Source organism: Macrotis lagotis, chromosome X (assembly GCF_037893015.1).
Source record: "Macrotis lagotis isolate mMagLag1 chromosome X, bilby.v1.9.chrom.fasta, whole genome shotgun sequence".
NCBI lineage: Eukaryota > Metazoa > Chordata > Mammalia > Peramelemorphia > Peramelidae > Macrotis > Macrotis lagotis.
In genome coordinates, this window is record NC_133666.1 from 152,077,496 (window position 1) to 152,087,870 (window position 10,375).

Here is a 10,375-nt window from a genome sequence, read left to right on the forward strand (position 1 = left end):
TTGTTTTACCATCTATTTCCTCATTTAAATTCTTCTTTAAGAATTTGGAAGGTATGTCATTTTCATCTTTATAATCTTAGTATTAATATTATTTCATTGTGGTGCCTTTTAGGAAGATGTAGTTTCCATTTTCATCCATTTAATTAGGTTCATTTTTGCTTTTGCTTCATCTAAAATCATGATTGTTACCTCTGCTTTTTTAAAATCAACTGAAACATAATAGATTCTGTTCTTGTCCCTTATTCTAATTCTGTGTGTTTCTCTATTTCAAGCATTTTTTCTTGTTAAGAACATATTGTTGGATTCAAGTTTCCATTCCATTCTAATATCCATTTCTATTTTATGGATGACTTCATCCTATTCATATTCATTATGATTACTAACTGTGCATTTTCCTTCATTCTATTTTCTTGTATTTATCCTTTTTTAAAACATCCAGCCCTTCCTCTGATTGTTTTGCTTTTGACCACTGCCTTCTTTGGAGTCCAAAGAGGGATTTCCTGTAGTTGATCCATGATACCCAAGGGCTGTCTTGAACCATGTATTCTGAATAAATTTCCATGATCTCAGGATTGAGGGGTATGGGATTGGCCAAGACAGGATCAATTTGCACAGTAAGAACTGGGTGAATTTTAGGGTTTGGCTGGAACTCAATCTAGGGGACTGTATGATTCCTTTAACCAAAGAAATTACTTAGGAGCAGATTAAAATTATTCTAAACATACTTTTCAGGAAGCCAATCTTTTTGGACTAATCACCTAAGGGCTCTATCATTAGTTAAATTCCATCCCACTTACCTACCCCTCCTTTCTTTTCCTCTATTTCCCTCAATGCTCCCGTAACAGGACTAAATTTGATACCTGGCCTGCAACTATATTTTAGAAGCAATTTCCCTGATATTGTGATACTGTAGTTCAGGACTCAAATGCAAGGACCACCAGTTGAACCAAGTAACCTGCCCAGAGGGAATCCTTTAAAGGGCAGTCATTGTCTAGTCTTGTTCTGAATTCATTTTAATTGATTGGGTGATATTGACAAACTGGTAGTCTAACATTAGCCCTAAATCCATTCACTCAGGACCCCTCAAGTTATATTCCCCCAGGGAATCTCGCATATTGGCCAAATAAGCTGTTAACCAAGATTTAGTATTCATGATCCAAATAGGACCACACCCCAACAGTAGGAAATCCATTTTTTTAATCTATCTCTACCTTTCCCAAGAATTACTCAAGAAAACATTTGTCTCATATCATATCTAGTGTTCCTCATAAATGCTGCTATTTAGGAGATTTGAGAGGAGAAAATCCAGTTGAGTCATAAAGACTGTAATTAAAAATATGCAAAAAAGGGAGCTTAGAATGATGAGGAAGAGTAATGAAATTTCATACCCATCTTTCTGCAATCTGACATTAAACTATCTCAATAAGTAATAACTTACTGCCACTGATCTTTTGATCAGACTTTCAGGGAAAAAACATTTTAGAAAAAAACACAACTGCCATTCTCTGTCATTTCAACCATGGCTAGGTTGAAATAAAGAATGAAAAGCAAAGGTTTCTTTTTCCTGGTTTGTAGAAATTTGTGGCATTGTAAACTAATTAGAGACTAAATTAGTAACTGAAATATGTCTTTGCTATGGTTTGAAAATGCACACTGTCACTGAAATTAGTGAGTCTATAATTTTTGTTGATTGTTGTTGCAGCAACATGAAAAAAATAATGAAAACAGTTTTACCTAGCCCTCAGTTGTGATTAATGAAACTTACTATTTGAAGTAAAATCTCTTGAAATGGTAATTTGTTATTGTTTTGAGTTTTGGTGTTATGAGTATCTAAATTTTTATTAAGTTAAGGAAAATGCTATATGTTGCTCAAATGGGTTACTATCAGAGAATGACTACAGGTGGATATCAATTCTTATGAAAATATAGCAGTGTACTTTTGACTTCAAAGTCTTTTGACTCAGTTTCCTCATTGTGTTATTTCCTTTCTGAACAGGAAAATTTTCCATCTGGTTAATTCCTAATCTGATTATGATACCCTATGGATGTTATGGAAAGTTGTTCAATGTTCTCTGTTTCAAAATAAAGGATAACTATGACTCTTTCCTGGAATCAAGTACAATAATCTCTTCCAAAGCACAGGGACTAGGGATATATCATGCCTATAATCTGGAAAAATCTTATAAAATTTTTTGGTCCTCCCTTCTCCCTAGAAAAGGTATTAAAATATGTAATATTTTGATATTATGTAATACTATATGTATATTTTATGCTTTTCTGAGTTTCTAAACTTTTTCCGAGTCACCTGCTGGTCTTTGAGTGTCACCTGTGACTTCTATGAAAGCTCCCCAAAATTTCCATTTAATTTGTTTTGTTGACTCATGTTATATCAAAACTATGATGGGGAAAGTTCCAAAGTGGAAGGAATAACTATATAGTTAAGGAAGCTTTATCCTATTAGACTAATGTCAGGTTAGTATGTATATTTGAAGGGATATTTAAAAAATATTGTTATAATCATGTTCCTTCTTCCTTTCATAGTAAATTTCTATGACAAGGGAAAGTGAGCTATAAATATGTGTGTGTATTATGATAATTCTCAAATATTTCTGAGTTACGATAATGAGATACAACCTTACTGTTTTTAGTTTTACTATTCTCAATTTAAGGTCATTAGTAGTTATGTATTTATGTTAAAGATTAGGTTCTTAAAGAATCTCCTTTCTGGATGCTATTTGGATAATATATGTCCAATTATATGTCCAATATAGACCAATTAGAACAAAGTTGAGATATGATAATAGAGCAGCAAACTTCACTATGAGTACAGAAAGAAGATTAAGTTATTTTGTCTAAGAACTAGGACATATATAGGACATATATATATATATATATATATACATGTATGCATATGATTGATTTCTCTTTTATAAGAATTACAAAAAGATAAGTAAAAGTTAGCTCTACAAGATTTGGACTTGTTTTCAAAAAACCACATGAACTAGTTACTGGAAAGCCATATCTAAAAGAAACACTTTTCTAGAACTGCTTGAAAATGAGACCTATTCTTGGGTTTCCAAGGGACAACATTTTCCTTTTCCTCTTCCTGAAAAGGATCAGATGACCTAGTTGAAATAAACTGATTGAATGTAGTTTAATCTGTAATCTGATTTAGTTTACCTTTCCAATATGTTTAACTAAATTTATTTCCTTAAGGGAATCCTTAAGGATTGCTAGGATTTTTCTTAACTAAATTTGTTTAACTTTTGTGACATTGAAGGAGCATGGGATTATGAATGTCTTTTTTTTAATTTTTGTGATACTCATGACCATATGTGTCCTCTTAATGACCAAGAAATCACTCTATATTGAATAAATCACTTATTTCTTACTGTAAGTCTAAGTTTCCTGACTTAACAGCCCCTGGTATTTACTCAATTTGATCTCTCTTTGAAATATTGGGAAAAGGTTTGCCATCAATTTGACCCCAAGGAATTCTCTCAAGCTCTAGATAAGATGGGCAGGGAAGAGATATAGCTATTGAATTTGGTTGTTCTAATGAACATTTTAAACCTTAACCTAACACTTTGCTTCTATAACTGTGCTTCTGCTAGTATAGGAATAATGGTGTTTAAGAGAAATTCAAGAGGAAGGAAACTGTGGAAAACTTTCTTATGCATTGTTTTATCCTAGCCCAGAATGATTGCGAGACCAGACTTGTTGCTTAGAGACAAAATTTGTTTAATGCTTAACCCAGGATGTCCAGGTTATGCCATGTTCAGGAACTTTCAGGGGATCTGAAAAATGATGCAAGGAATGCCAGGAGTTTCCTCCTAAATATCTCAAGAAATCTATGTATCTTATCTGGAAACTGCTTATGTTCTGCCAATCAGCTGATGTTTTCTTATTCCTTTGTTTAAACTCCATGTAATGTAAGATTTACTCAGGAAGATTGGACCATCCCTTTTTCTGATCTTGCTTTTGCCAGATGACTTAATAAACTTCTCTCTAAATTTTTTTTCAGTTTTGAATTTTGTGCTTAATCAGTGGAACCCTACAGCAAAAAACTCCCTATGCATTTTTTTAACCTAAGGATAATGGACTTTTTTTTTTATTGTTCTCCATCCCTCCCCAGTTCACTCTAGGGATGAGGATTTTCCAGGTTCAATCATTCTACCTATCATTTTTTGTAAGGTTTTGAATTTTACTTCCCCCCTTCCCTCCCTGCACCCCCCACAGAAGGCAATCCAATAATCTTTACATTGTTTCCATGCTATACATTGATCAAAACTGAATGTGTTGAGAGAGAAATCATATTCTTGAGGAGACAATTAAATGTTAGAGATAGCAAAATTATGTAGCACATAAGAAATTTAAAAAAAATGAAGGCAATATAGACTTTGGTCTTTGTTTAAACTCCACAGTTCTTTCTCTGGATACAGCTGGTATTCTTTGTCACAGGTACTCTAAAATTGTCCCTGACTATTGCATTGATGAAATAAGCAAATCCATTAAGTCTGATCATCACCCCCATGTTGCTGTTAGGGTGTACAATGTTCTTCTGGCTCTGCTCCTCTCACCCAACTTCAGTTCATGCAGGTCTTTCCAGGCTTCTCTGAAATCCCATCCCTCTTGATTTCTAATAGAACAATAGTGTACCATAACATACATGTATCATAATTTGTTCAGCCATTCCCCAATTGATGGACATTCACTCAATTTTCAATTCTTTGCTACCACAAATAGGGTTGATATGAATATTTTTGTACAAGTGATGTTTTTTACCTTTTTTCACGATCTCATCAAGGTATAGACCCAGTAGTGCTATTGCTGGATCAAAGGGTACACACATTTTTATTGCTTTGGGGGCTTAATTCCAAATTGCTCTCCAGAGAGGTTGGATGAGTTCACAGCTCAACCAACAATGTATTAGTGTCTCAGATATCCCACATCCCTTCCAATATTGAACATCAACCTTTCTGGTCATATTGGCCAATCTGATAGGTGTGAGATGGTACTTCAGAACTGCTTTAATTTGCATTTCTCTAATCAGTAATGATTTAGAGCAATTTTCTAATACTTTTTCAGCTTAAAGTGCTTCTTCATTTAAATAGCAAGATTCCTTTTCTATAAAGGGATAAAATCTCAGGGCAGAAACTGTATATAGGTAAGTCAGTTATAGGAACAGCATCTTGTTATTTTAACTTTATATAATTTATCTTATTTGAAGCAGCCGTAAACTGGTTCTCCTAGGCCCATCTTGCTCCCCCACCTTAAGTCTCCCTAAGTTTCGATTTTCTATAACAGTGTCACTTCTCGATAAATGAAACCTAAGGACCAAGTGGTTGGGAAACATCCTGTTAGACAAACAACTCTAGACCACGGGGAACTCAGTTGCTGCGAACGTGTCCCCACTCAGCAACTTGTTAAACCACAAAGAAAAATCCCCCTTGCAGTTTTCAGACATAAAAAGACTGTGCTGAGAGCAGCTCGGGGCCAGTTCTTGACTGAGCCCCAGCGCGCTGGTTAAATAAATCCTCCTGCTTTTGCATCAAGTCTGGCCTTCTGTGGTGATTGGGGGTCTCTGTCGGTCCTGAGGGGCTTTTTGGCCCTAACATCTGGGGGCTCGTTCGGGATCCACGGGGACCCCCCCTCCACTCCAGAAGACAGCCTTGGATGTAAGATACTCGCCTAGGCATCTTAGTCTATGTATTGTCCGTGTGTCAGTCCCTGTTCTGTCTGTATCTTGCTTGAGCCTAACTTCTGGTTTCTGTTTTGGGACAACTCCTGCTGTCCGTGAGGACAGCGGGTCCATGGTTGGCAGACGTGCCCAGGGACCACAGTTGTCACCCTGGGGGACGCCACGGGGAAGGGGGGAGAGCCTGGGACGCTCAGCATACTCCTTGCTGGAAGTAAGACGCCCAGGTCGCGTGGCATTTCTCTTCAATTGGTCTCCGCGGGCCAAGTTTCTTACTCTTTTGTACGTTTTGTGTGTAGGTATTGCTGTCTTATGTTTTGAAGTTATGGGACAAACAAACAGTAACCCTCTTAGCCTCACCCTGGGACATTGGGCAGAAGTAAGAGCCAGAGGACATAACCTATCAGTGGTGGTCAAAAAGGGGCCATGGAAAACCCTTTGCAGCTCCGAGTGGCCCACCTTTGGGGTGGGGTGGCCAGCTAATGGGACCTTCAATCGGTCTGTTATCTTGACAGTGAAAAGAATTGTATCCCAAACACGGAAGGAGGGCCACCCAGATCAACAACCTCACATCTTAGTGTGGCAGGACCTGGTAGAAGACCCTCCCCCTTGGGTCAAACCCTGGGTCCCTCCTCTAGTTAAAACCCTGGCTCTTAAGGCTGCCCAAAACCCCCAGCCTCCACTTGCTCCTCCTTGAATCCCCATCACCCCCCTTACCCTACAGTTGGACACCTCCCTCATGTGCCGCTCCCTCCCCCTCCCCCTGATGCTTTCCTTCAGCCCCTGAGGCTCTGGGACCAGCCCTTGGCACTCGCAGACGCAGAGCGGCTACTCCCAATTCCACAGTGGCCCTCCCTCTCCGAGCGCTGGGTCCCCCTCCACCCACTACGGCCGAAGGAGAAACCCCCCCCAGCCCTACCTCCTGCGCTCCTCTGTATCCAGCCCTTCTCCTCTTCTGATCTCTATAGTTGGAAAACTAACTACCCCCGCTCTCTAACAGCGGCTCACTGGGCCGGTAGAATCCTTGATGTTTTCTCATCAGCCCACTTGAGACGATTGTTGCAGACTCTCTCCACCACAGAGGAAAGGGTACCCGTGGTCCAGACGGGCAGCTCACGCAACTCCCCCACCTGATTGAAACCACTTGCCCCTTACTCGACCCGCCTGGGATTTCAACACGGCTGGAGGTAGGGAGCGACTGACAGTCTACCGCCAGACTCTTGTGGTGGGCCTGAGGGGAGCAGCCAGATGGCCCACTAATTTGGCAAAGGTAAGGGAGGTCCTCCAAGGACCCACAGAACCACCACCCTCTGTCTTCCTTGAGAAGACTAATGGACGCCTTTCGGCGAATTACACCCTTTGACCCGATGGCAGATAGCCAACGGGCCTCAGTGGCAATGGCCTTTATTGGTCGGTCTGCATATGATATCAAAAGAAAGCTACAGAGAGTGGAGGGCTTATAGGACTACTCATTACAAGACTTAGTCAAGGAGGCAGAAAAGGTGTACTATAAAAGAGAGACTGAGGAGGGAAGAGAAAGAAGAAGAGGAGGGAGAAGAATTTGACCCGCATCCTGGCAGCAGTGGGGGGAGAGCAGGGTCAGTTGAAGGAGAAAGCATACAGGGTAGGGGGAGAGAAATCAGTGAGGGGTCACCAAACGTGCGCCTACTGTAAAGAAACTGGGCACTGGAAGAGAGAGAATGCCCTAAAAGGAAGATAAGAGAAGGAGGGACTAAGCTCTTGGCATTAGGAACTGACTCAGAATAGGAAAGTCAGGGATATGCGGAGAGGAAACCTGTAAAGTTCCTAGTAGATACTGACGCCCAATACTCCATCCTATTGGACCCCAAGGGGCCTATGTCTAGCAAAAATCCTGGGTGATAGGCGCTACTGGCCACCAGCAATAAATACCCTTGGACCACCAAACGAACTGTGGACCTGGGAACAGGGGAGGTGGCTCACTCCTTCCTTGTCATTCCTGAATGCCCTGCCCCTCTATTAGGGAGAAATTTGCTAACTAAACTGAAGGTGCAGATCGCTTTCCGCCCGAAGGGGCCCTCCGTTACCTTGAAAGGACAAGAAGTTGCCGCACTTACCCTAAGATTGGAGGATGGACACCAACTCTATCTGAGCTCGCCCCCATCATCATCAGGAGTCAGCTTAGCCTCCCGATGGGTAACTAAATTCCCCAATGCCCGGGCAGAAACAGCGGGACTATGGTTAGCGAAAACAAGACCCTCCATTGCCAATCATGCACTGCCCGGGATACCAGAAAGGGAACGGAGAGGTAGCTAGTGGTAACCAAAGAGCGGACCAGGAGGCCAGGCTAGCCGCCCATACTACGCCCACCGCTCTGCTCCTCTAAGAAGAAAACACTGAGGATTCTGTGAAACCTACCCACGACACACCAGGAACACGAGAGCTGACAGAAGAACAGGCAACTCAACTACTTCAGCATCTTCACAGTCTGACTTGTTTGGGGTATAGGAAACTTGAAGCCCTAGCTCGGGCCACCCCATACAAGGTACCGGGGCTTAGGGAACTAGCACAAAAAGTGACTGAGAACTGCAAACCTTGCCAACTGCTGAATGCCCCTACACAGAAATCTCCAGCAGGAAGGAGGGTAAGGGGAGACCAACCAGGGAACTGTTGGGAAGTGGACTTTACAGAAATGAAACCAGCTAAATATGGGTGCCAGTATCTTCTAATTTTTGTGGAATACTTTCTCAGGGTGGGATGAACTCTCCACACAAAATACAGACAGCTGCTGTAGTGGCCAAGAGAACTTTTACATGAAATCTTTCCCCGGTTCGGGTTACACAAAATGATAGGGTCAGATAACGGGCTGGCCTTCATAAGCCAAGTGAGCCAGGGATTAGCAAAGGCCTTGGGGACAGAGTGGAAACTACATTGTGCTTATAGGTCACAGAGCTCTGGGCAAGTGGAAAGGATGAATAGGACCCTGAAAGAAACTAACACAAAATTGCCTATAGAGATTGGCTTGAAAGACTGGACAGTACTCCTACTGTATGCCCTGTTCAGGGCCCGGAACGCCCCCGGGCCCTTGAAATCCTGTTCAGGTTTCCCCCTCCCCCTCCTTTAGTGGCGATGGTTACTCCTTCCCTCTGTCCGGTTTCTTCTTCCCTTCTTGACAGGCTTAAAGCTCTTGGGATCATCCAGCAGGGCGTCTGGAGAAAAATAGTAGCTGCCTACGCCCCCAGGGACATACGGGTGCCGCATTGCTTCCAGGTCTGCGACTTCCTCACGTGGCCAACCTCGAACCCCAGTTAAAGGGTCCATACCTGGTGCTTCTCACCACCCCTACCGCTGTCAAGGTCGATGGGGTCGCTGCCTGATTGCATGCTTCTCATGTTAAGCCTGCTCAGCCACCTGATTCAGCATGGACGGCCAAGAGAACTGAGTACCCCCTCCGGCTACGCCTCTGTTGGGCAGGCAATGATAGTGACAATCCTTCTGGGACTTCCCTCGGCTAGCCCTTCTCCAAACCCCCACATGCCCCAAAAGCTGACCTGGCAGGTGTGGTCCCAAACGGGAGAGCACGTCTGGAGTGCCACTGAAGTACACCCCCCTTGGACTTAGTGGCCCACTCTGACCCCTAAGCTCTGTGCCCTCACAGCGGGCTTGGAAGCGGGGGGTACATCCCTGACCTCACTCATGAAGGGCTCCCTAAGGACGGGGAGACAGTACCAGCCCCAGCCTATATCTCCAAAACAACCACGGGGTGCAGCAACCCATGGGCCCGCAGTGCCCTGGAAAAGCTAACTTCTATGTCTGCCCTTCTGAGGGGAGGGATAAAAAGAGGAATGCTGTTTCCATGCCGATCACTCAGGGGTAGTGAGAGACTCCATGTCGAACCTACGAAGGCGGCTAGAGGATCACAAAAAGGAAAGAGAATCCCACCAGGGATGGTACGAGGGCTGGTTCAGCCGTTCCCCCTGGTTCACAACCCTGCTCTCTACCCTCATAGGCCCCCTCACGATCCTCCTCCTACTGCTCACCATAGGCCCCTGCGTCATCAACCGCCTAGTGGAGTTTGTCAGAGACCGCATTAACGCTGTCCATGTTATGATCCTCAGTCAGCGGTATCAGACCCTCCCCCGAGACGACGAGTTTCCCCTAGAGTTTGAAGAATCAAACTTCCAATAGAAAAAGGGGGGAATGAAGCAGCCGTAAACCGGCTCTCCTAGGCCCATCTTGCTCCCCCACCCTAAGTCTCCCTAAGTTTCGATTTTCTATAACAGTGTCAGTTCTCGATGAATGAAACCTAAGGACCAAGTGGTTGGGAAACATCCTGTTAGACAAACAACTCTAGACCACGGGGAACTCAGCTGCTGCGAACATGTCCCCACTCAGCAACTTGTTAAACCACAAAGAAAAATCCCCCTTACGGTTTTCAGACATAAAAAGACTGTGCTGAGAGCAGCTTGGGGCCAGTTCTTGACTGAGCCCCAGCGCGCTGGTTAAATAAATCCTCCTGCTTTTGCATCAAGTCTGGCCTTCTGTGGTGATTGGGGGTCTCTGTCGGTCCTGAGGGGCTTTTCGCCCCTAACATTATTAATCAGGCCCCTAACAATTCTTAATCTTCTTGGGGTTTCAGCCTTTCCTTCTACCCCAGACAAAGCAACCAGTTCACTAAGATAGCAAGGTCTTTTGTAA

General features: G+C 43.1%; 1 pseudogene; it reads left to right on the forward strand.

The window, feature by feature from the left end:
- The first annotated feature begins 5,813 nt into the window (after nt 1–5,813).
- Nucleotides 5,814–8,989, forward strand: LOC141498860 (uncharacterized; annotated as a pseudogene).
- Nucleotides 8,990–10,375: the final 1,386 nt, after the last annotated feature.